Source organism: Pipistrellus hanaki (assembly GCF_964339955.1).
Source record: "Pipistrellus hanaki genome assembly, chromosome: 8".
Taxonomy (NCBI): domain Eukaryota; kingdom Metazoa; phylum Chordata; class Mammalia; order Chiroptera; family Vespertilionidae; genus Pipistrellus; species Pipistrellus hanaki.
Window position 1 is genome coordinate 23,523,803 of NC_140510.1, and position 22,774 is coordinate 23,546,576.

Genomic DNA, 22,774 nt, shown 5'->3' on the forward strand with positions numbered 1-22,774 from the left:
TATGTGAGGCTGTTCTTTTGGTTAGTATTCTTTTTTTTTCTTCTGTGTGTGTGTGTGTGTGTGTGTGTGTGTGTGTGTGTGTGATAACAGATCAATTTTAATTCCAGCATCTGAAACTCTACAAGGGTACGCTTTATAAACCTCCTGAGACTGTTGTACACATTCAATAAAGTGACAACTGTGCAATACCACTTAGTATCTCAAAATCAGGAACAGACTTTTGAATTGTTTAAACACAATCCACAGAATTAAAAATGAAATAAGAAGCCACCCCCAGTTATAATAATTGTCCATTTAAAGGTTTACAGGTACTACCAGACACACAGTCAATATCTAGCGGGATGGTGAGGGTGATTTCAGGTCCTCATTCTGCTGTCCTCTCCTGGGCAGGTTTCTCGGGTGGCTACGTGACTGGCCAAAGACTGCCACAACCAGGACCAGAAGAGCAAGTCAAGTTCCACCACAGTTCCTGTAGTTTTCACTTTTTTTTTCTTTGTCAGTTAAAAGTGAACAGTGAGAATTAAATATTTATCTTTACATATGCACAGGTATGCTGTGAAAGCATAGTTGCTTACAAACATATAAAAATACTTGTTAACTAGTTTGATAAGAAAATAATGTATGAAAGCATATAGCAAAAACATTAATCATCTCTGACCCTGGAAAGATGAATTCCTTTTTTATATTACAACAAAAATAGTTTTAGTTTTTTTGAACCCCCTTATCCAGAAATACTTACAAAGGAAGACACACATAGATTCTTTATTTTTACTCTGAAAAAGGTTGTGAAAGAGTGAAATTAGAAAAACCAAGACCATTGAAATGCCTAAGTCCAGAATGAGTCCAAATATTTGGCCACACAGAATAGTATCAACTTTAAGAGCTGGAGTAATAATAAAAGCTTTTAAAGCAGTTTTTAATTTATAAATACAATAGGCATTTTGGTATTTTGGCCACTGGAAAACAAAGGCTGTAGCATTAGTAAAGGTCTGAGATGTCTCACTTTTGAGGATTCGATTCAGTGTATTTAAGGTAACTAAAGGTGACATAAAAAGTTTTAGAGATAGGCAAAAATTCACATTAAAAAGAACACCTACGTTTCTATGTAGATGAACAGTAGGCAATATGATTCCAGGTGTTAAAAGTTATTCTCAAAACCCATGATTTCAGCTTGGCAAACAGCTTAGGTTCCAAATCTGATTCATCCCTATTAAAACGTAAGCCCTTAAAAAAGAACGTGTCTGTTTACACAGTTATATCTTTTGAAATAATCAGAAAACTTCTGAAGCAGCCTTAGTGTTTCCTTTCCATCTGTCTTGAGACTGCCATGGGGTCAGCCTCCCAGAAGTAGTCAGCCAGCTTCTTGGTCAGAGGCCCCCGCCGTGATCACTGGTCTAAGGCTAGAAAGGTGCCATCGTAAGGAGAGAAGGTGAGGGCTTTCCTGGCCGTTGGTATCTATAACTCGAGGGATTCTTAGAAAATGACACCATGGCAGCCTTTTTTGTCTTTTTCTTTCCGCGTTGGTTCTGGTGAAGGAGGACATTTCTGCTCTTGAAATTTCCTTATAACCCGGACAAGTTCATGGAAAGCTTGATCTACATTCATCCTAATCTTTGAAGATGCCTCCATATAAGTAACCTTCAGCTGTCGTGCTAACTTGCTGTCCTTCTTCCTGTGTCACCTGTCTCTGATGATCCAGATCTGCCTTGTTACCGATTAAAATCATTGGAAACTCATCACGATCCTTTACTCTGAGAATCTGTCTTTGGAACTGACAGATTTCTTCAAAACTGCCTCTATCTGTGATGGAAAAGACCAATGCACATACACTGCTCTCTCATGTCTCCAAAACTCTTCTTGTCCTGCTGTATCTAGAATATTTAGCCGGGCCGCTCTGTCATGGATCACACACTGCTTGGTGTAGGAGTCCTCCATGGTTGGATCATAATCCGTCCCTAAATAGGTCTGGTGAACTGGATGGTGAGCGCTGACTTGCCCACACCGCCCCCGCGGACCACCAGGAGCCGGTACCTCTCCTGGCCGGGGCCATCCCGCCCGCGAGCCGGGGCTCTGGGGACGCCGCCCAGCCGGCCCGCTGCCCGAGGCCCGGCTCCGGGGACTGAGCGGCCGGCGGGCTGCGGGCGGGGGTCCCGGGCGCAGCGGGGAAGCGGGGTGACCGCAGGGGCCGGGGGCAGCCGCGACCGAGGGGCGCGTGAGTCCACTCGTCTCCGCAGAGCCTATCCAACCAGCCTCCAGCGCCGCTACAAATGGCCATCTGGGTAGTTAGTATTCTTCTGAAATGAGAGAAAAGAAGCCTATGTTTTCAAATTTCCCTTGCAGGAATTTTTTTTTTTTTTTAATGAAGTCAATCTAAAAGTAAAAAATAAAAAGCTGTATAACATTTACCCTTCTTGATTTCCTATCCTTAAATGATCCCAATCTTAAAAAAAACTTGGATATTTTAAACTCTGTCTTGTAAGTAGATGGTCAGGGAAACTTAATTACTCTACTTACTTACTGTAGAAAGGCAGACTATGCCACTCAAATTGTGTCACTTTTAAAATGGACATTAATGTCTGGCTGGTGTGGCTCAGTGGTTGAGTGCCAATCCAATCCATGAACCAGGAGGTCACAGTTCCATTCCAGTCAGGGCACAATTTCGGCATGCAGCTCATTCCCCAGTAGGAGGCTTACAAGAGGTAGCTGATTGATGTTTTCTCTCTCTCTAAACATCAAATAAAAAATAAATAAAATAAAAATAAGTATTATTTTGAGCTGAAAGTAGTTGAAAAGAATAAGATACAAAAAGTTTTCTATCCTCCCCTATTTATCCAAGATCAGAACATAGATTTACAAAGGTGTGTGTCCCTCCTCCTGTCTCTACCAGGAAGAACAAAAATTAATCATTGACAACAATTTTAGACTCATCAGTCTGGAGACGGCCCTAGAGGAATTTACATACCAAGCTTTACTAACAAGTCTTTATCTACCATTAGTTTCTCATATATTTGCCTTTCCATAATTTGTCCCCTCTAGAGATGCAAAGTCATTTCCACTTCGTTAACATTTAAAATTTATTACTCCTTTCTTAAGATGATATCTAAGGCTAAATTCTTCTTCTTCTTCTTCTTCTTCTTCTTCTTCTTCTTCTTCTTCTTCTTCTTCTTCTTCTTCTTCTTCTCTTCTTCTTCTTTCTTCCTCTTCTTCTTCTTCCTCTTCTTTAAATGCAGAGAGAGAGAAACATTGGTGTGAGAGAGACACATCAGTTGGTTCCCTCCCACATGTGTCCTTACCGGGCCAGTGATAAGCCTACAATCAAGATAGGTGCACTTCCCAAAACTGTTTGGCTCAGTGGATAGAGCATAGGTCTGCAGACTGAAGGGTCCAGGGGTTGGATTCCAGTCAAGGGCATGTACATTGGCTGCAGGCACATCCGCTGTAGAGGGTGTGTAGGAGGCAGCTGGTCAATGTTTCTCTCTCATCGTTGTTTCTAGCTCTCTATCCCTTCTCTTCCTCTCTGTAAAAAATCAATTTAAAAAATATTTAAAAAAAAAAAAAAGATAGGTGCACGTGACCAGAATAAACCCATGACCTGTCAATATATAAACTGACACTCTAACAATTAAGTCAAACCAGCTAGGGCTAAGGCTAAATTCTAACCAAAACTTTGAGGTACTCATTTCCAGGTAGTCTCATGTGCCATATGCATAATGTACACATTGATAAGTTTTCGTTTCTTTTTCTTTTCTTAGTCTGTCCTTGGCCAGTCTAATATAAAGGTCCTCAGCTGGAGAACCAAAATGGGTAGTAGAAGAAATTTTTATTTCCCTCTATCACTTCATTCCAAAATGTTGTGGATTTCTCTTCAAATCTTTATGATTACATAATTTCAATATGACATAATATTGAATATGAAAATCTCAAGTCCCAGCTCTACAATGCTGAGTAAATCCTTTGGACACCTAACCTTGCAAAGCGGTATAGGTCTAAGGGTGGATATCAGCATCAAACTTAACTAGAACCAAGATGGTGGTGGCATAGTAAATGCATCGCCTCCCACAATCACATCAAAATTACAACTATAATACAGAGCAACCATCATTCGGAATCACCTGAAATCTGGCTGAATGGAAGTCCTACAACTAGATAAGTAAAGAAGAGAGCACATTGGGCTGATAGGAGGGTTGATGGTACGGAACATGCTGCTCTGACACCCATGTGTGGTGTTTGTTTGTTTGTTTTTAATATCAAGAGGGATATATCAGTTGCAGAGGCTTCTTGTGAGAAACAAGGGGTCTCAGCCCAACATCAGACCCCTCAGCCCACACATGGTTTCACCTAGAGGTCCCAGCTCAGGTGACTAGAGAGACTGAGTCACTGCACCCTATAGGATGCCTACTTTACAAGGTCGCTATCAATCCCAGGAGACATAGCAGCTCTACTTAATATGTAGAAACAAACACATGGAAGCAACCAAAACACCGAGACAAAGAAACATGTCACAAATGAAAGAACAGAAGAAATCTCCAGAAAAGAACTTGAATGAAATGAAAGCAAACAAATTACTAGATACAGAAGTTGAAAATAATGGTTATAAGGATGCTCAAGGATCTTTAATGAGAGCTTCTAGTGACTTAGTGAGAATTTCAAAGATATGAAAAAGGACCAGTCAGAAATTAAGCATACACTAACTGAAACGAAGAATAATTTACAGGGAATCAATAATAGAAAAGAGGATACCAAGAATCAAATCAGTATTTTCGAATATGAGTTAGCAAAAAAACATCCAATTAGTTGAGCAAAAAGAAAAAAGAATCCAGAAATATGAAGATAGCATAAGAAGCCTCTGGGATAATGTCAAGCATACCAACATTTGCATTATGGAGGTGCCAGGAGAAGAGAGAGACCAAGTTATTGAAAACCTATTTAAAGAAATAATGAGAAAATGTTCCCTATCTGGTGAAATAAATAGACCAGACTTACAAGTCCTGGAAGCATATCATCCCAAACAAGATGAACCCAAAGGGGCCCATACCAAGACACATCATAATTAAAATGCCAAGGCTTAAAGACAAAGAAAGAATCTTAAAAGCAGAAAGAGAAAAGCTGTTAGTTACCTACAAGGGAGTGCCCATATGATTGTCAACTGTCTTCTTAATAGAAACTTTGCAGACCAGAAGGAAGTGGCAATAAGTATTCAAAGTGATGAATAGCAAGGACCTGCAACCGCGATTACTACCCAGCAAAGCTATCACTTAGAATTAAGGATCAGATAAAGAGCTTCACAGACAAGAAAAAGTTAAAGAAGTTCATCACCACCAAACTAGTTTCACATGAAATGTTGAAGGGTGTTCTTTAAAAAGAGAAAGAAGGAGAATAAGTATATAAAATATGAACAATAAAATGGAAATAAATATATATCTATGAACAGTTGAATCTAAGAATAAAAATAAAGGAACAAAATGAACTCATGAATAAACTAGAACCAGAGGCATGATAACATGAAGCAAACTGACAGATCACAAAGGGAAAGGATGAGGGGAAGGCAGGAAGAGATTAACCAAAGAACTTATATGCATATATGCATTACCTATGGACACAGACAATAAGGTAGTGAAGACTGGGACTGGAACCGGGTAGTAGGGGGTCAATGAAGTATAAAGGAGGGCATCTGCAATATTCTCAAAAATAAAGATTTTAAAATAAAATAAAATTTAATTTAAAAGAAAACTTAGCAAGTCCTTCTGCAGGGAGAGAATGGGAATAACAGCATGACAAATACAAGAAACAACGAATGAACCAGTCAGCACCGATATGTGGTTTTCCTACTAGAGTCCATGCCAGGCATCACGAGAGGCAATAACAGATCTTTCTTGCCTTAAAAGTTCTGATTTGCAGATCCAATATTTATTCCAATATTTTCAAATATTCCAAAATTCCAATATGTATTAAATAATGAAAATTTAAGAACCAACAGTGACAATTAGTTGAATAGTGATGTTATATGGAATCATTATGACTTTAAGGGTTAGGACTTTGTAGTAGAATTAAAGATGCAAAAGTTTCTGAAACAAAAATGTAATTTATTATGAGAAGTGAAGACCAATGAAGCAGAAGATGAAGACTGGAGATGACATATTCTGGAAATAATGATATTTCACTTAAGAGAAGCCTTCATCAAGACAGAACCTGAAGTAACAGAAGACCTGTTTATCAATCAGAAATGTCATGACTCAGTGGAGGGGCCACAATTCAAGGAACAAAGAGCAAAAATTGTTGACTGAAAAGTTCTACAATTAAAACAGCTATAAAATCCTGTGTCATACAGATAGTCTGTTGACACTCTGCACATAATTTGCATCTACACAATGCCAGTGAATTATTATCAGGGCAGAATAAAACATGCCACTTTAAAAGTAAAATTGTGGCTTTTCTCCTCTGAATGTGTTCTGACTTTGGACACTTAGAATGATCAACTTCCATCACAGGTGGAGAGCCATACTCTGAATATTGAGTTTAAGATTTGTCATTTGTTTGAGCTACATTATAATAGTTTAATATTTAAAACAACATTGCTAACATAGCTTTCATACAGGAGCCAAAGATTAGATTGTAATACAGATTAGAAGAAAGTTCAGTACATTGCTTCAGGGTACAAAGCAGGTGCAGTTATGTCTCTGCATGTGCCTCCAATGCTCATGTATTTTAAATGTAAATTGATTTTTAAGAGAAAATATTCTATTGAATATTGATGCAAAGGGATTATACCTTTCTGTTCTATTTTCCTGAGTTGTAAAACTAATTTTCTACCTCTAATGAGAGTCCCATGAAATATTCCGCAATGTTTATAACAAATCTGGCTCTTAAGGAAACAGATTTATGTAAACTATAACTGGACCTTTTTTGAATCTATATGCAATTTCTTTCTTTGTAACATTTTGTGCAGGCTTATGATGATTTTATCCATAGATGCACTTAAGAATGTTTTGAATAGTAGGGGAAAATCAAACTGAAATTGAACAAAGAAGTAAGATAAAATTCTCTTGAAAAGGCTGAACTATGTAGTGTATATATCTGAACAGATTCAAGTTGTAACCTAGTAATAATAAAGACTTCTCTTAGCACTGCCTACAATTACCATCATTAATAAGAATATATTATATATAAATCAATGACCATTATAACTATAACTCAGAGGCATTTACATAAACAACTTTATAATAAAGAATAAGCCCAGTTACCTGGCCGGGATGGCTCAGTGGTTGAGCATCAACTTATGAACTAGGAGATGAAGTTTTCATTCCCGCTCAGGGCACAGGCTCAGGTTGCAGGCATGTGCCCTGACTGGGGGCATTCGGAAGGCAGCTGATCAAAGATTCTCTCATTATTGATGTTTATATCCCTCTCTCCTTCTCCCTTACTCTCTGAAATCAATACTCTCCTTTTAAAAAAGGAATAAGCCTAGTTGCATAAAAGCAAGTTAATTTCAATCTCAGTTTGAAGTTAACACACCAATTAGGACCATGGTGAATGTCTGTAATTGCAGGACTGTGTTGTACATCTGTGTGTGTGTGTGTGTGTGTGTTTTTCTTGAAGCTATTACTGAAGAAGATACATAAGGCATGATGGTCACACTATTTTCTTTGGTTATGTTTTAGGAAGGTCACTTGTAATAAACCTAAGGTGGCTTAGGGAAGGAAAGGCCGGTGGATCTGTAAATGTAGCTACCTGACTAATGTATCTATGCAATGATGAGCACAGCAAGTAGTTGAATTCCTCATAGGAATACATCTACAAAAAATAAATAGGCCATGCATTGTTATTGTTGGGAAAAGAGTTGGGACTCCACAAACATCAAGTTAAAAAGTAATAAATCAAAATAAATTCTGGAAAAGTGATGCCTGAATCCAAGTTCCTAGCACCCTATCCTGTTTATTTCAATCATATTCTCAACTACTATTCCTAAATGAATCATTACTTGAGTAAATTGTTAAGGTCTCAGGCTCTTCTGGTTTTTGAGACAATGAACCAATAATGAATCTCACCATTATCTAAGCTCTAAATTCAGAATAGCTCTATTACTGTCAACTGGCTTAAAATGTAGTGACATCAGGCTCCTATCCCTTTGCAATGCATCAACTCTAATCCCCCATTAAGACATAAGCCTTTGCCCTTTTTGAGACAAAGCATAGCCTAGATCTGATAATCTTACCATATGAGTGAGCCAACAAAGAGGGACTTTTCCACAGGTGAGTACTAGAGAATACTCAGGGGGGTGGAGTGAAGAGGTAATTCAAGCTGAAGTTCCTCCACATGAAACCCTGAGGCCAGATGTACCAACCTTCTCTCCCCAAACTCAAACTAATCTGGAAAGAAAGAGAAATGTATGCAGATGGTTTATCTTATTTTAGCCAAATAGATGCCTGGGGACCAAGTGTGAAGAGTCAAATTCCGAGGTTCCTAGAGAAAGCTTTCTCTCAGAAATCCAAGGACTGCTGAGAAGCAGGTGACACCTGAACACATCTGTGTCATCCTAGGAGTTACTCTGGCCTCGGAAGTTGGAGCATTATACCAGTGGATTCACTTGAATTTGAATTTTGGAGAAGAGCAAATTTTTCCATGAAAGAGACTATAAAGTTTAAGTGTTCTTGATAGAGCCTCAAATGAAGGCAGGCAGATTGTCCATCACCAATGCCTGGTTGTGGACACTACAGCACCTCCCATCACTTGTTTCCACTGAGTTATCTCACTCTCTTAATCTGGATTATAAAGGTAATAAAGCCAATAGTAGATGCATGCTTAAGGGAATTCAGCACATAAAATGGTTAGGTTATTCTAGTGAATTTGAGTCTGTATTTGAATTTAAATTTGAATCTAGCTTTGAAATTGAATCTGGAAGAAACAGATGGTACAGAAAGAGAAAAAAACAACAACAACACAATAACATAAAAATTAATTCAATTATATCATAACTAGAGGCCCGGTGCATGAAATGTGTGCATGGGGGGGGGGGTTTCCTCCCTCAGCCCAGTGTTGCCCTCTCCAATCCAGGACCCCTCGGGGGATGTCTGACTGCCAGATGGACATCCAGCAGTCCGTCATCACTCTCACAATCTGGGATCACTGGCTCCTAACTGTTCACCCGCCTGCTAGTCTGATCACCCCGAACCACCTCTTCCTGCTGGCCTGATTGTCCCCAACTGCCCCCCCCCCGCTGGCCTGGTCACCACCAACTGCCCCTCCCTGCCCCCTGCCGCCAGCCTGGTCACCCCCAACTGCCTCCCCTCTCCTAGCCTGGTTGTCTCATGCAGCCTGGGGTTCAGTCATTTGGTTGTCCCTCACTAACTCTCCTGCCAGCCTGGTTGCCCCATGCAGCCTGCTGGTAGTTACTGTTACTCTAATGGCATCCTGGACAATTTGCATATTCCTCTATTATTAGTATAGCTAAGACTTTCGGGAAGTAAAGCATATAATTTTCAAACTTAAAAATTATTATAAGAATAAAAGAATAGGATGGTGATTATTAAAAAATGAGGTTAATGATCCTGAAATCTTGATGGGTAAAAACACAAAGAGACTGACAAAGGATATATCCAAGAAGCATGATGTGTGAAATATATGAGTTATAGAAAAAAAAAAAATAATGAAATATGTGGGAGGAGACGGTACTTAGAGAAATAATACAGAGGAATTTCTCACACATATGCACATGTGTACATGCACACACACATCCAAGAATGTTTTGGCCAAAATTTCTGAATTCTAAAAATAGAGAAACAATTCTAAAGGCTTCCAGGCAAAAACAACACATTTGTTTGTTTTTCAAAAGAAACCCAATTGGGCTGTCCTTGAGCCTTTTCTTTCCAATACCAAAGGAAATACATGAGTGGCATAACATCTACAGGCTACTGAAAGAAAAGGATTGGCATCCAATTGTCTATATCCAGCTCAGAATCACTCACCAGCCAGAAAAAGAGAACCATATCTGTTAATATTTAAATATTCAAATTTAAATATTTTTCTATACCCATCAGAGGAAATACTCAAGAAAGGACTTAAAACTAAACAACAAAAAAGTGAAACAGATCTCTCAGGTATCTTTATGGAGGACTATGGCAAGAGAGATCTTCTCTCTTAGCAAGATAAGTAGATTATGTAATTGCTGTGCTTCAGCATTTGTGCATGTTTTATGTCCGGGCCATGATGCTCTCATTTAGTAAATGTTACTATTGTCCTGATGGTAATTTTACTCCAGTTTACCTTAAATTGGCGATTAGCCATAAAATCCAGAATAATAAGAAACCATATTTGTAAAAATCAAGAAGAATGCTCATATCCCAGAGTTGCTACTTTTCAGAAGGAAACTTCATTTTGGGTAGATTTTGGCTTGTTTCTGGAAATAGGGTGATCGTGTTTTAATTACACATTGAATAGTTAAATTGGGTCCATGGGTTTAGAATTATGTGTTTGTTGGAAAGCATTGTTTGGGGATGCCAGAAGTCAAATTGTAGAATATAGTAAGTATATTATTTGGTCAACTTACATCCTTTCATTAGGGAATAATAAAAAATTTACTCTATACTAATTCTCTATTCAATTGCATTCAGCCTGAAGTTATTATCTGTAAATTGTGTGTGTCCACCTTTTTATCGTCAAGGTTTTAATTGATATAATTTTATGTTTTGATTTTAATGTTTTTTTCTCTAAATTTTAATGATCTAAAACATACTTATCCCTGTTATAATTTTGTGCAAATTATAATTTTATCATGTGTGTAATAATTATGTGTGTAATACTACTTGATATAATTTGAATTTTAGTTTGCAGACTTATTTTAAGAAAAATAATTTTATGTGATTATTCATATTCTTTCTTTCTCCACTTAAATTGCTTTAACCAAATCAAGCCTACCCACCCACCTCTCTTTTTTTTCAAAGTTTCAGGTCACATTTCTGGCAGCCCAACTTAAAATTAGGAAAACTTTTGTCTTCTATCAGAGCCAAACTTGTATTCTTTTTCTTTTTCTCTATTTAGAGCCCTGTAAGCCTATAACTTCAGCCCTTTATTTGTCTGTTTTCTACTTCTTATCCATAGAAATATTTATGTATTTTTTATTCCAGCTATGATTATTTTGTGGGGTTTTTTTTCTTGTATTATATTACCTATTATTGTTGATTTGGGGATCTATATAGGACATGGTAAACTTCTGTTCCACCTCCCCTCACACATATATACATTTTATTTTATTTTATTTATTTTCATAATCCCAGTTTCTTCCCATTATAAACACCTCTTCTTTTTTCCTAATTCACATACTTCCTAAACCACTATCCATGACTTACATCCATGTGCATTGTTTTAAATATTTATTGTTAAGAGTATTACCGATGTACCCTCCTACTGGTCCTGATGCTCTTTCTTTACTTCTCTGGTTGTAGGACTTCCATTCAGCCAGCTTTCAAGTGTTTCTGAATGATGGTTACCAGTATTCTACATGTTAGCTGTAAATTTGATGTGTTTGTGGGAGGCAGTGAGTACCAGGGTGTTGACCTACTCAGACATCTTGGTTTTCCTTTCCCCCTTGTGGATTTTTAAATAATTTATGCTAGTAATATGTATCTGTGTGCTTTGAGCTCATATTTTGCATTATGCAATATTTCTTATGTAATACATCTCAACATGTCATGATTCAGGTTTTTACTAAACATTTCGCTTTTGATGTCTGCCCATGATGACATGGATACATGCTCTTTTATAGTTTATACTGGTGGTATTTCATCATATGCACATCATATATTATGTCTATTAACTTCCTTTCCTTCACAGTGATATATGGAGTTTGGTGACCACAGGCAAGTACAAACTATCTCATTGTAGGTTCTTGTCCTACGAAGTTTGAGAATAAAAGGCTTTTAAGCAACCATGTAGAAGTTTATTGTAAGCATATACAGACTCCCCTGGAGAGGTTTCCCCAAATGGGAAAAACCTGTTTTCTCTCTATAATGGAGGAGGTGGGGAATCACTTCCTTTCTCTGAGTTTCTTTGTCCTGATGGTATATTCTCAGGTTAGACCGACACATTTATAAATGCTAGGGGATCCTTATCTATTCATGACATTTTGTAATTGGACACTTCCTTAATTTATGACCCCCGTGCTTTCCTAATTGGACACTCTCCTGAATAGTATCAGTTTCAAAGTTCAAAGCCCACCTGGTGCCCCCCTCTTCCTCTTCCCCTTATCTTGTAACATTTCTCTGTCCTCTATGAATGTTTGTCTTCCTCTCCCATGGATTCCCTTCCCCCTTATTCCCTAACTGCCTGTCCTATCTCTCAAATTCCTTTCAACAGCATTTCTAAATCTTTGCTTTGCAAAGCATGCTGAGGTGTACATAATCACACATCTCTCTTTTTCAGGTGGGAGATGGAGCTGGTTGCCAGCTGGACAGAAGGAGCTATGTCTTCATCTCTAGAGCTATCTTGATGTCTGCTTTTTATTTGGCCAAAATAAGGGCAGTGGGCTTTATAGTGTTCTATTCATGGTTGAAAATTCCCCTGACGACATCCTAAGTTAGGTTGTAACTGGCCTTACCAGTTAAATACTCTTTACAACATAAAGAGCTACTGAGTTCTGTAGGAGGGAACTCTCCCAAAGACCAAATTTTTTATGCAGACCTTGACAGTTCAAGTCAGAGACTCAGCCCAGTCACAGCATGCAGAAATTGGACCAACAGGGAGCTCATACTGTGGCTGTCTTTGAGATCTTTGATGCTTGCCTGAATCTTCTAAATATAAGCCTCAATGGGTCTGTCGAGTCTAAATATCTGAACTGATAAAAACAATAGATCCAAAAAATAGAATTACTCAGTCATAGGGTATGTTTCTGTTTCATTTCAATAAATTACAAAAAGGTCTCCAAAATGTTTTTACTAACAAAGTGCCCAGAAATTCCTACTTTTCCTCATTCTCTCCAGCTCTAGATGTCAATTTCTACCAATGTGTCTTTAAAGTGTCTGTATATATTGTATTTTCAAAAATGTATTGCCTATTCAGGTTTTTTCTTTGTGAATTGCATACTTTAATCCTTTACTCATTTTCTTTTTGTTTTCTATTTTCCTCAGAACTTCCTTAAATATCATCAATATTAATCTTTTTCTAATTTGTTACTTTTCCTTTAGCTGGATCTATTTTATCTCTATGTTAGTTTCCTCTTTTGTAAACTATTGATAGAAACAGTTGTAGTATTTAAAACTATTTTTCTTCCCCTAAGGATTATATGAGATAATACAGAAGAAAAAAAAAACACATACAATATTTGACACTTAGTGAGGATTCAATACATACTAGTTACTTATTAAGCCTCTTTCAAATTTAACTGATATTTTTTGGACCTAGATATATATGTAAACTTAGATTTAAATTTTATTTAGTCTAGATGGAGTGATTTGTCATATACTATTCTTAATTTTGAACCAAATTCTGAGGCTAGACACAGGGCATTTAGATGTACACTATAGTGATGGATGGAGGAGGTGCAGCTGGGAAATCAGGACCCATTACTCTGCTGTTGAACTCACATTAGCCTGGTGCTTTTGTCTGAGTGGGCAGCAGACCCTGCCCTTGAAGCTGACCTGCCTTTCTGCTGTAAGCACCTGACTTGCCAATGATGGAGGGACCCACACTCTCTATGTATTTGGGCACAATTGAACGATTGAAGCTATACACACACACACACACACACACACACACACACACACACACACATTCAAAACTGCATCACTTTCATTGCCATTACTCTTGTCCCTAATGCATGATTTATCACACAACCTGTCAAAACATTTTGAAAAAAATGTATCATAAAATACATAGTCTAAATTGTGTCTGGGTTTTTTTTTTTGTTTGTTTGTTTTTACTGAGGAGGAACCTGGAAAGTAAAGAAAAAAGCACACTGCTAATGTCATGATAGGAAATAGAATCATTCATAAATTCATGAGGCAAAATATGTTTCCTAAAATTTGAATTATAGATATTGGCAAATAAAGATTGATATGGAAAACAATGGGGAAATTGAAATGTCCTTATAAATGCATGCAGTTTTCTCTTAGCAGAAACTTTTCCTTTCGGTTACCAAAAAAAAAAAAGTCTCTAAACAATGAAAATATTTCAGAAGTTCTCAGGAAATTATCCTTAAAGTAAATTTCTAGTGTTAATAAAATCCCACTCCAGTATCCCTTCTTCTTGGCTCTTGCAATCAATACCTCTGTTTTAGACAAATTCTATCCTAGCAAGTTCTGGGGGATACTTTATATTCAATACATAGTAGTTACATATATATATATATATATATATATATATATATATATATATATATATGATTAGTCTAAGGTGTCATTATTCCTGGTTGTATATGCTCAGTCTAGGTTGGTAAAAGCATTTTGTTGCCAAGGGATGTGGGGTTCTTGGGGTGTTGCAGGCATAGCATTGCCATGGGACCACAAGAGAGGATAAGGCCTGTTGGCAAACTTTATTTGGAAAGCAAAATTAAAGAAATCTCCCAATACCTATCTCTGTCCGTTTTGCCATGGCAAATCAGGCTCCAAAGCAGTGTCATGTCCAGAGAGTCTGTGCCATAGTAGAGCTTAGTTCCGCCAGCATCGGGCTCCTTTAGCTTGTGTTCCCAGCTGCAATCCATTGTTCTGTGGTGGCATCCAGGTTCCCAGATGGAGCTTGCCTTTGGAGTCCCTCAGGCTGCATGGCTATGGAGAGAGAATGCACAGGGACAGTGGGGATCTCTGAGGGAGAGAGGGAGAGACGGAGAGGGAGATAGAGAAAGTGAGCTTTGTTCTCCTGGGGTTTTACCCGGGAGCGTTTTCAAAATAACCAAGTAACTTCCCAAGATTTCCTGGGCTTACGGTTGGGGTCCACCACCTAGCGGCTAGGTCCTAGCCAATTATACACTTCCCAGGTTAGACTGACATTTCTCTGTGGTTGAATCCCTCCCCCTGCATAATTTTGACTTTATTGTGAATGTGTTTAGCCCTCCTTTGTTCTATCCTTTCCGCAGTGACCTTCAGGGGCTGGACTGGTGGTTTCCTGAATTGTGTGAAGCTATAGCTTCCTGGTAAAGCAAACACGCCTCTGATTTGCATCGGAATTTGCTCAACCACGTCTGACTTCCCTTGTTTGTTTCCTTTGTTTGCTAGTAACTGCCTAAGGACAGTAACAATTTATAATTTCATCCCTTAAAATTAGTTCCTGCAGTCCTCTGATAAGATAAAAAAAGCACATCAAGGCAGAGAGGAAAAGAATGCTGTGTTACTGGACAAGGGACAGGGCCCTGACTGGTTCTACACAGGGCTGGCTTATAGAGTGTGGGTTCTTGCCTTTGTGCAGGAAAAATTTCACAGCAGGAGTGCAGGTGAGTATGAGGGTATTTTTTTGTTTTGTTTATTTGTTTGTTTGTGTTTGTTTTTAGCTAGGGACAGTAAAACAAGGAAAAGGTTAGCATAGAAGAAGCAACAAGAGAGCCTAGGCGGGGCTGCCATAGCTCATTGGGAAGTCAGAGAAATGGGGTACAGGCTCAGGAGTTAGCCTGGGATGAGCTGCTGCTACTCATTGCTCCCCTGGTGCAAAGCCTTCTGGGGACCCTTAGAGTTAAGGAGATGTGTGCTTGTGGGAGAAGAAAAGCAGAGGGGAGAGGGAGAAGGGAATGGTGTGGGTTGTTCTCCAGAAGGACATGCACGTCCTGCTGGGTCCTTTGTCTTGAGGCTCTTATCTCTTTCTTTCAGGCAGGAATTTTAGGGGAGGTTTCAGCATACTATTCATCAGTTTTCGAAATGTGCTCTTTCAGATTCGTGGTCTCCATTGATTGAAAGGGGTCTTGAGTCATTGCAGCTGGTTCTGGAATCACCCATCTGGTTTTGTTGCTTTACTGAGCCTGGAGCTGAAATAAAACTGAGGCCTACATAGTATCTCTAGAGAAGTAAATTTCTGTACCTGGCTGGGAAATTCTCAGCCAGTTTGTTCAGCTGTCTCACTTTCCCTAAGCCACTTGTCCTGGCTTACGGGCTATGTCAATGTGACCGGCACAAGCAAGAGAAAAATGAGCTGCTACATGTGTGTGTAAACTCTTTTCTAGAACCCTCTCTGACCTTCCCCAGGAATCATCATTACATTTTCCCAGTTTCATGGGGATATACTTCCAGAATACTTTGAGTAATTAATTCTAATCATATTGTCTGAAGATTAATAGACTAAATATAAATATGAAATGACTATTTTTTAGAAGCTTCAAACAAATAATGGACATTTATTATATTAATCAATTTAATTAACTAATCAAGTAGATTACCAGATATTGCGGACTTATGGAGTGTGTATGTGCCAGGGCTTTACAACTAAGTTAACCCTCTTCTGTAATTCAATGAGCAATAAAGTGTGCTCTTACGGTGTTTGAATTATTAACATAGTCTTATTCTATAGCTCACTCTTCTGTAAACAATATGTCAATAGGCTCAAGTTTCACAAACAAAAGTCTTCTTTCATTGTGTTTTGCTGTAATTGTGCTGTAATTCAGAACAAGAAGCAATAGGAAAAGACATACTAGTTATATCTCATAACTCATGAGAGATTAATTAATAAGCAGATTCTGGGTCAACTTTTAGGCAAAGAGGCAGAGTTGCAGGGAAAAAAAAAAGCTTTTCATCAAATCTCTTTAGCTAAAAATATAAGCATAATAATTTGTGTGGGCATAAACTGAAGAGAATTAGTTCTTCCTATGTGTGGATATGTGTGAGTATTTCCCCAACCATGTCTCTGATGGCTCCTAATAGAGGTGAGATATGAAGAAAGAAGCTCTGATGAAACAGATTCCTCTTCAGCTAGATTTTAATAGCAGGTGGATAGTTTTATTAACCTTAAAAAAGCATTTTGATTTTACTGGTGGAGTTTTTCTAATGTTTTATTAAAAAATAACTGTGCCTTTACTCAAAATTTTTTCTATTAGTAAAAATATAGAACAGAATAGTCTTTTCAGACCAATGACTAACAACATACTTTTTTCAATATTTCAATATACTTTCTAATTTGAAAACCAAAAGTAAATCCTTGAAGTTAAAAAATCTTAAAACTTAAAATTTTAAAAAAATTAAACATACTATGTGTGTGAAACAACTTTCTCCTTTATCTACTGCATGTGTGCCTACTTATCCTAAGGCCCCATGTTCATTTCTAGTAATGTTAAGTCAAGACTGTAAACAGATCCCAGGCCCATGGTTCAGAGGGTTTTTTTGTTTGTTTTGTTTTTTGTCTTAATTTTCTATTCCATTGTCATAATGTGTTTTTTGCTCTTGATTGCAATTTGTGATATTTTAATATTTTTAATTTACTAATTTATATGGTAGTAATAGATTCTAGTGAATAGAGACAATGCAAATGCAATTTAATTCATTAACTTAATAATATTTTATTATCTACTATGGTAAAGGCAGTAAAGACAGATAAAACCTCATGCTTAAGTACCAAATATTCCAGAAAGAAGGTAGTCCTGTATACAGATAAACTGAGAAATCTGCCTGTGCTAAGAGCTATTAAGAGTGGTACAAAAAGTGCTACAAGTACAAAAACAAAGGGATGTATTTTCATTAGTAACTAAGAGAAATACTGTGGAGTGAGGCTGGAAGAAAAGAGACAAAGGAGAATGAGAAAGGAGATGAACCTGGGGTTTGCACTGTGAAAGAAGTGACAGGAATGAGAGCTTCCAAAGTAGAGGCTGTAAGCAAAGAAGACACTTTGGATTTGCCAATTAGGAAATCTTCAGAGCTTTGCCAGAGAGGACGTTCAGTAATACAGTGAATGTGGAAGTCAGACTTAAAGGGCATCTGCCATTAAGGAGGCACATTAAAGGCATTTCTACTCTGCTCTTCCTTTAAGCCAAGAGAAAACTAAAAATAAAACCTATTATAAAGTGATAAAGGAAACTTTTTATTTATTTATTTATTATTTATTTTTATTTATTTAAATATATTTTATTGATTTTTTTACAGAGAGGAAGAGAGAGGGATAGAGAGTTAGAAACATCGATGAGAGAGAAACATCGATCAGCTGCCTCTTGCACACCCCCTACTGGGGGTGTGCCCGCAACCAAGGTACATGCCGTTGACCGGAATTGAATCTGGGACCTTTCAGTCTGCAGGCCGATGCTCTATCCACTGAGCCAAACCGGTTTCAGCAAGAAAACCTTTTAAATATAGCTAACAGCCATAATTCCAAGCTGCAAATTATAAAGAATAGCTGCTGAATACAATAAAGTTTTAGAACTAACAAGTCTGGGTATGGGAAGTGCACTCATATCTCATGTGAGTCCTGGAGTTCTCCCAAAGCAGGTGGCATGGTCCAAAGGAACACAGTGACATATACCTTATCCAGGGCAATACTTCTGGAAATTTGGATAAGCCGGGGAGCAATCTCTAAACTCCATTCCACACTGAGTGCTAGAAAGAGACATAAGACTGGAGAAAAAAGTACTTAGATCAGCCATTACCATAAGAAACTGCAGTCAGTGTGGCAGTGGGAAAAAGAGCAGCAGCAATTTACTATACACACAATAATAAGAGTTATCTAAGTCATCCCACAACACAAAATCTATGTTATCTGGACCTAAACTTAAGCCAAGTTGGTTTATTGCATCAACAACAAGAAAAAAGAAAAAAGAAAAAAAAAAGGATTAAACCATACTGGGTAGATAAATCCTCTCATACCTCCCAGATACCACAGTCATGCTTCTCAGTAATAGCAAACTTTAGCTCTCTTGGAAATAGTCAGTTAAATAAAATGCCATGGGAAGCATAATCTTATATAATAAAAGCCAGGATGGTGTCTCTTGACATCATCACAAGATGGCCACCATAAGATTGTCGTCGCAAGATGGCCACCACAAGATGGCCAGCAGGGAATGGCAGTTGTGGGCAATCAGGCTAGCAGGGGAGGACAGTTAGGGGCAAGATCAGGCCGGCATGGGAGGGCAGTTTGGGACAACCAGACCTGCAGAGGAGGGCAGTTAGGGTAACCAGACCTGCGGGGGGGGGGGGGGGGGGGGGCAGATCGGGAGGACAGTTGGAGACCATTGGGCCAACAGGGGAGCAATTAGGCATCAATAAGGCCAGCAGGTGAGCAATTAGGGTGATCAGGCTGGCAGGCAAAAGTGGTTAGGGACAATCAATCAGGCAGGCAGGCAGGTGAGAGGTTTGCAGCCAGCAGTCCCAGATTGTGAGAGGGATGTCCAAGGGTCCCAGATAGGAGAGGGTGCAGACTGAGCTGAGGGACACTCCCCAATGCATGAATTTTGTGCACCAGGCCCCGAGTTTTATTATAATAAAATCTGGCTAAAGTAAAAAAGAAGGCCTCAAAGTTTAGATGAAAATTTAAGTTGATTTTTGGAAGGGGGGATCAAGAGAGAAAAGAACATTTCAGTCAAATGGAGGTAAACTGCCTAAAGAAAAACATAAAGGTGGTGAGAGAGTTTGGGGCAGTCAAATTCTCTTAGTGGATTTCACATGGCTGGACTATTGCATCCAGGGGAAGAAGGACCCCAAATGAGACTTCAGAGGTAAGCACAGGCCAAAACACAAAGAGCCTCATATGAGATGCTGAGAACTTAATACTTTATGGAAATCATTTAAAAAGCCTTTAATGAATATTATAAGTCATGATTGGGGAGATTAATCTGTGCATGGCATGGAATTTAGGTTATAGGGGGAAACATAGAGCCTGGAAAACACGTTAAAAGACTGTCCAAAGGAAGTCACAAGATTATGACAGGTTAGACTGGGACAGGAAGTGATGGTAGAAATGGGATGGAGGGAATAAATAGGCAATAGTACTTGGACAAAATGAGGATTTTATACTTTAGGTAAAGCGCCAATAGGATGATAATTCTGAATTTCATAAAGAGTCATGGATAAAAGATAATGAAGGAAGAGTATCTCCTGAATATTCCTGCTGATTATATTTTTGTTCTGTATTCGTGTCCATTTTATTAATTTAAATTATACAGTGTCCTGCTCAGTTAGCTATCGGTGTTAATAAAACATTAACCGACTATTGCATCCATCCCGTGTCAAGGCAGTGAGTCCAAAAGTTCATTCTTGCAGGCATAATAAAAATACAGGGTTCTCACTTGAGGGGAATAATTACGTACACTATCTTAGGGGAATAATTACAATGGAATTATCTTTGTTCTGACAAAGCACAAAGGCAATTGAAAAGTTAGAAGTCAGAGGTGCATAACCTGCCTTATTAGAAGAAGGTCCTCTGTAAATTGCATGGAGATGAAGATAGTTGCTGACCACGCTCCAACTCGAGGGCTGACCCAATTGACCCCACGAAAACCATCCAGACCACAGAGGCCCTTTGTCATGTAGAATAGCCTGGAGATGCTCTGATCAGTACAGTGAAGGCTTTGGGGACCTGACCCTTCTTTCTGAAGCCTTCTTCAGATGAAGGGTTGAGTGGATATTTCAAGTGGATGCTCTAGAGCAGTGTTTCCCAACCTTCTCTCATGATGAGAATCATCTGGTGGAGTTGTTAAAACACAGATTCCTGAATCCCAACTAAGAAGTGCTAAACTAGAATTTTTTAGAACATATAGGTAAAATTGCGTACCTAACTTAGTGCTCTGTATATAACATCTGTCTTAGAGCACTAGTTAAGTATACAATTTTACCTATATGTTCCCAAAAATTCTAGTTTAGCACTTCTTAGTTGGGATTCAGGAATCTGTGTTTTAACAACTCCACCAGGTGATTCTCATCATGAGAGAAGGTTGGGAAGCACTGCTCTAGAGCCATGGTCGACAAACTGCGGCTCACAAGCCACGTGAGGCTTTTTGGCCCCTTGAGTGTGGCTCTTCCATGAAATACTGCAGTCTGGGTGAATTTATTTTGAAGAAGTCGAGTTAGAAGAAGTTTAAGTTAAAAAAAAAAAAAGGCTCTCAAAAGAAATTTCAATGGTTGTACTGTTGATATTTGGCTCTGTTGACTAATGAAATTGACCACCACTGCTCTAGAGAATACAATTTTGAGTCAACTGGTGAGAAGTAAATGGTGTACTGAGCAGTAATTAGGGGTCAAAGTGAGAGGGGAAATTTGTTTGGGATCAATAATTACATAATTGATTACTTATTTGTTTGTTTATCTGTTCATTAGTATTTGACCAGAGTTGGGGAAATTAGATTATGTATTAAAATGCAATGGTGGTTAAAAATAAATAAATAAATTGATTGATGCAGTGGAATGATTATTGTACAGTAAATACAGGAGGAAGTTAGAACTCAATATTGTTAATCAGGGTTCCCACAAGGACACTAAAGGCAGAACAAAAAGTCCATTTTAATTTCCTAACATCCAGAGCAAAAAGTAGCACGATTGTTCCAAAAACTAAAACCTGAATGATATTTCTCCTATGGTTTTTCAAAGAAGGATCGTGTTTTGAGGTCAAATATATATAAAGTGAAATTCATGTTTCTGCTCCTTTGATTCCCCACAATTCACTCCAAAACAGAATGTCAAACTGGAGTTCTTGAAGAGCCAAATTCCTTAAGAAACAAAAGAAATGGAATTCAAGGGTAGAGTCTGATATAAATCAAACAACTAAGTCGCTGAGATGTCAACTAATTTTACCATGTTTCTTTAATTATTAATGAGATCTGAGGATATTCATTCAGAATCTTTCCTTGCTCAAAAAATATGTGTGTTTGGTGGGGGGAATATAGCTAATATCACCTCTCCCCTAAGTTCTGACTCCACATGTTTATTTCATTCTATAGAATATCTCATTCCACCACAGACTGATTATTCCATCAATCGTACTGTGCTGTGCACCAACTCCATTCTTTTATTCCCACCAAATAAACTGTGGTTGGAATTTTAGGTAGAAAATGGCTCACATTTCTGGGCAGCATTATGAATAATCACCAAGCTTCTTTCCCAAACCCTGGCTCATCACTTTCCACCTTTAGGAATCTTAACATTGCTTCCAATTTAAAATGGCAAAGAAATGTTGCTTTTTTCCCCCTCCAACTACATTCACTTTATAGATTGAGTAGCTTGAGAGTAAAGGTTTGGTCTTGGTTTGACCTTTGTCCTCTATACTCAAAGGATTGGGAGGGCAGATATTTATTTGCCTTAATCTTTTGAAGATGTTAAATCATTTTCAAGTCACCAGATACAAGTTTTTAGCCTTACCCAGAGAGTAATAGTAAGGTCTAGTTGAAACACTTAGAGTATCTTCCCTTAAAAATAAATGGGTAGATAGCACCATGTTCAAGGAATGAGGTACAATCATTCTCTTGTGTGTGTGTGTGTATCTGTGTGTCTGTGTGTGTGTCTGTGCATGTGTGTGTGTGTGTGTGTGTGTGTGTGTGTGTGTGTGTGTGTGTTTATAGGGAGGTAATAAAGGAGGAAGCTTGGGCTTTGTGTTCACATGGTGTCAAATACTGAAGACAAACCTGTCCTCTCACTCAGTGGTCAGCGTGTTTTCAGGAATTATTATCTACAAAACCAGTGCAGAATATTTGAGGCAGACAAAACTTGTGCCAATACCCTAAAAGCAGGTTATAATAGAAAACTGTACCTTCAGCTTCCAAATACAGTCCACTTATAGAAGGTGCTTTACATGCTTTCAGGATGTCCCTTACCCCAGGATGATAGTCATTAATCATCTTGGCCACTGTACACACAGTGTTCTTATGACGTCTACATCTCTCCGGTGAGCCATCCAA

At 38.2% G+C, this 22,774-nt stretch overlaps 1 pseudogene across 1 annotated transcript; it reads right to left on the reverse strand.

Annotated features, from left to right (window-relative positions):
• Positions 1 to 1,157: 1,157 nt before the first annotated feature.
• On the reverse strand, positions 1,158 to 22,714 carry LOC311626874 (ras-related protein R-Ras2-like; annotated as a pseudogene). The gene is made up of 3 exons: positions 22,627 to 22,714; positions 18,415 to 18,488; positions 1,158 to 2,237 (listed from the first exon to the last, which is right to left on the reverse strand). The product of its transcript is annotated as a ras-related protein R-Ras2-like (transcript).
• Between the last annotated feature and the right edge of the window lie 60 nt (positions 22,715 to 22,774).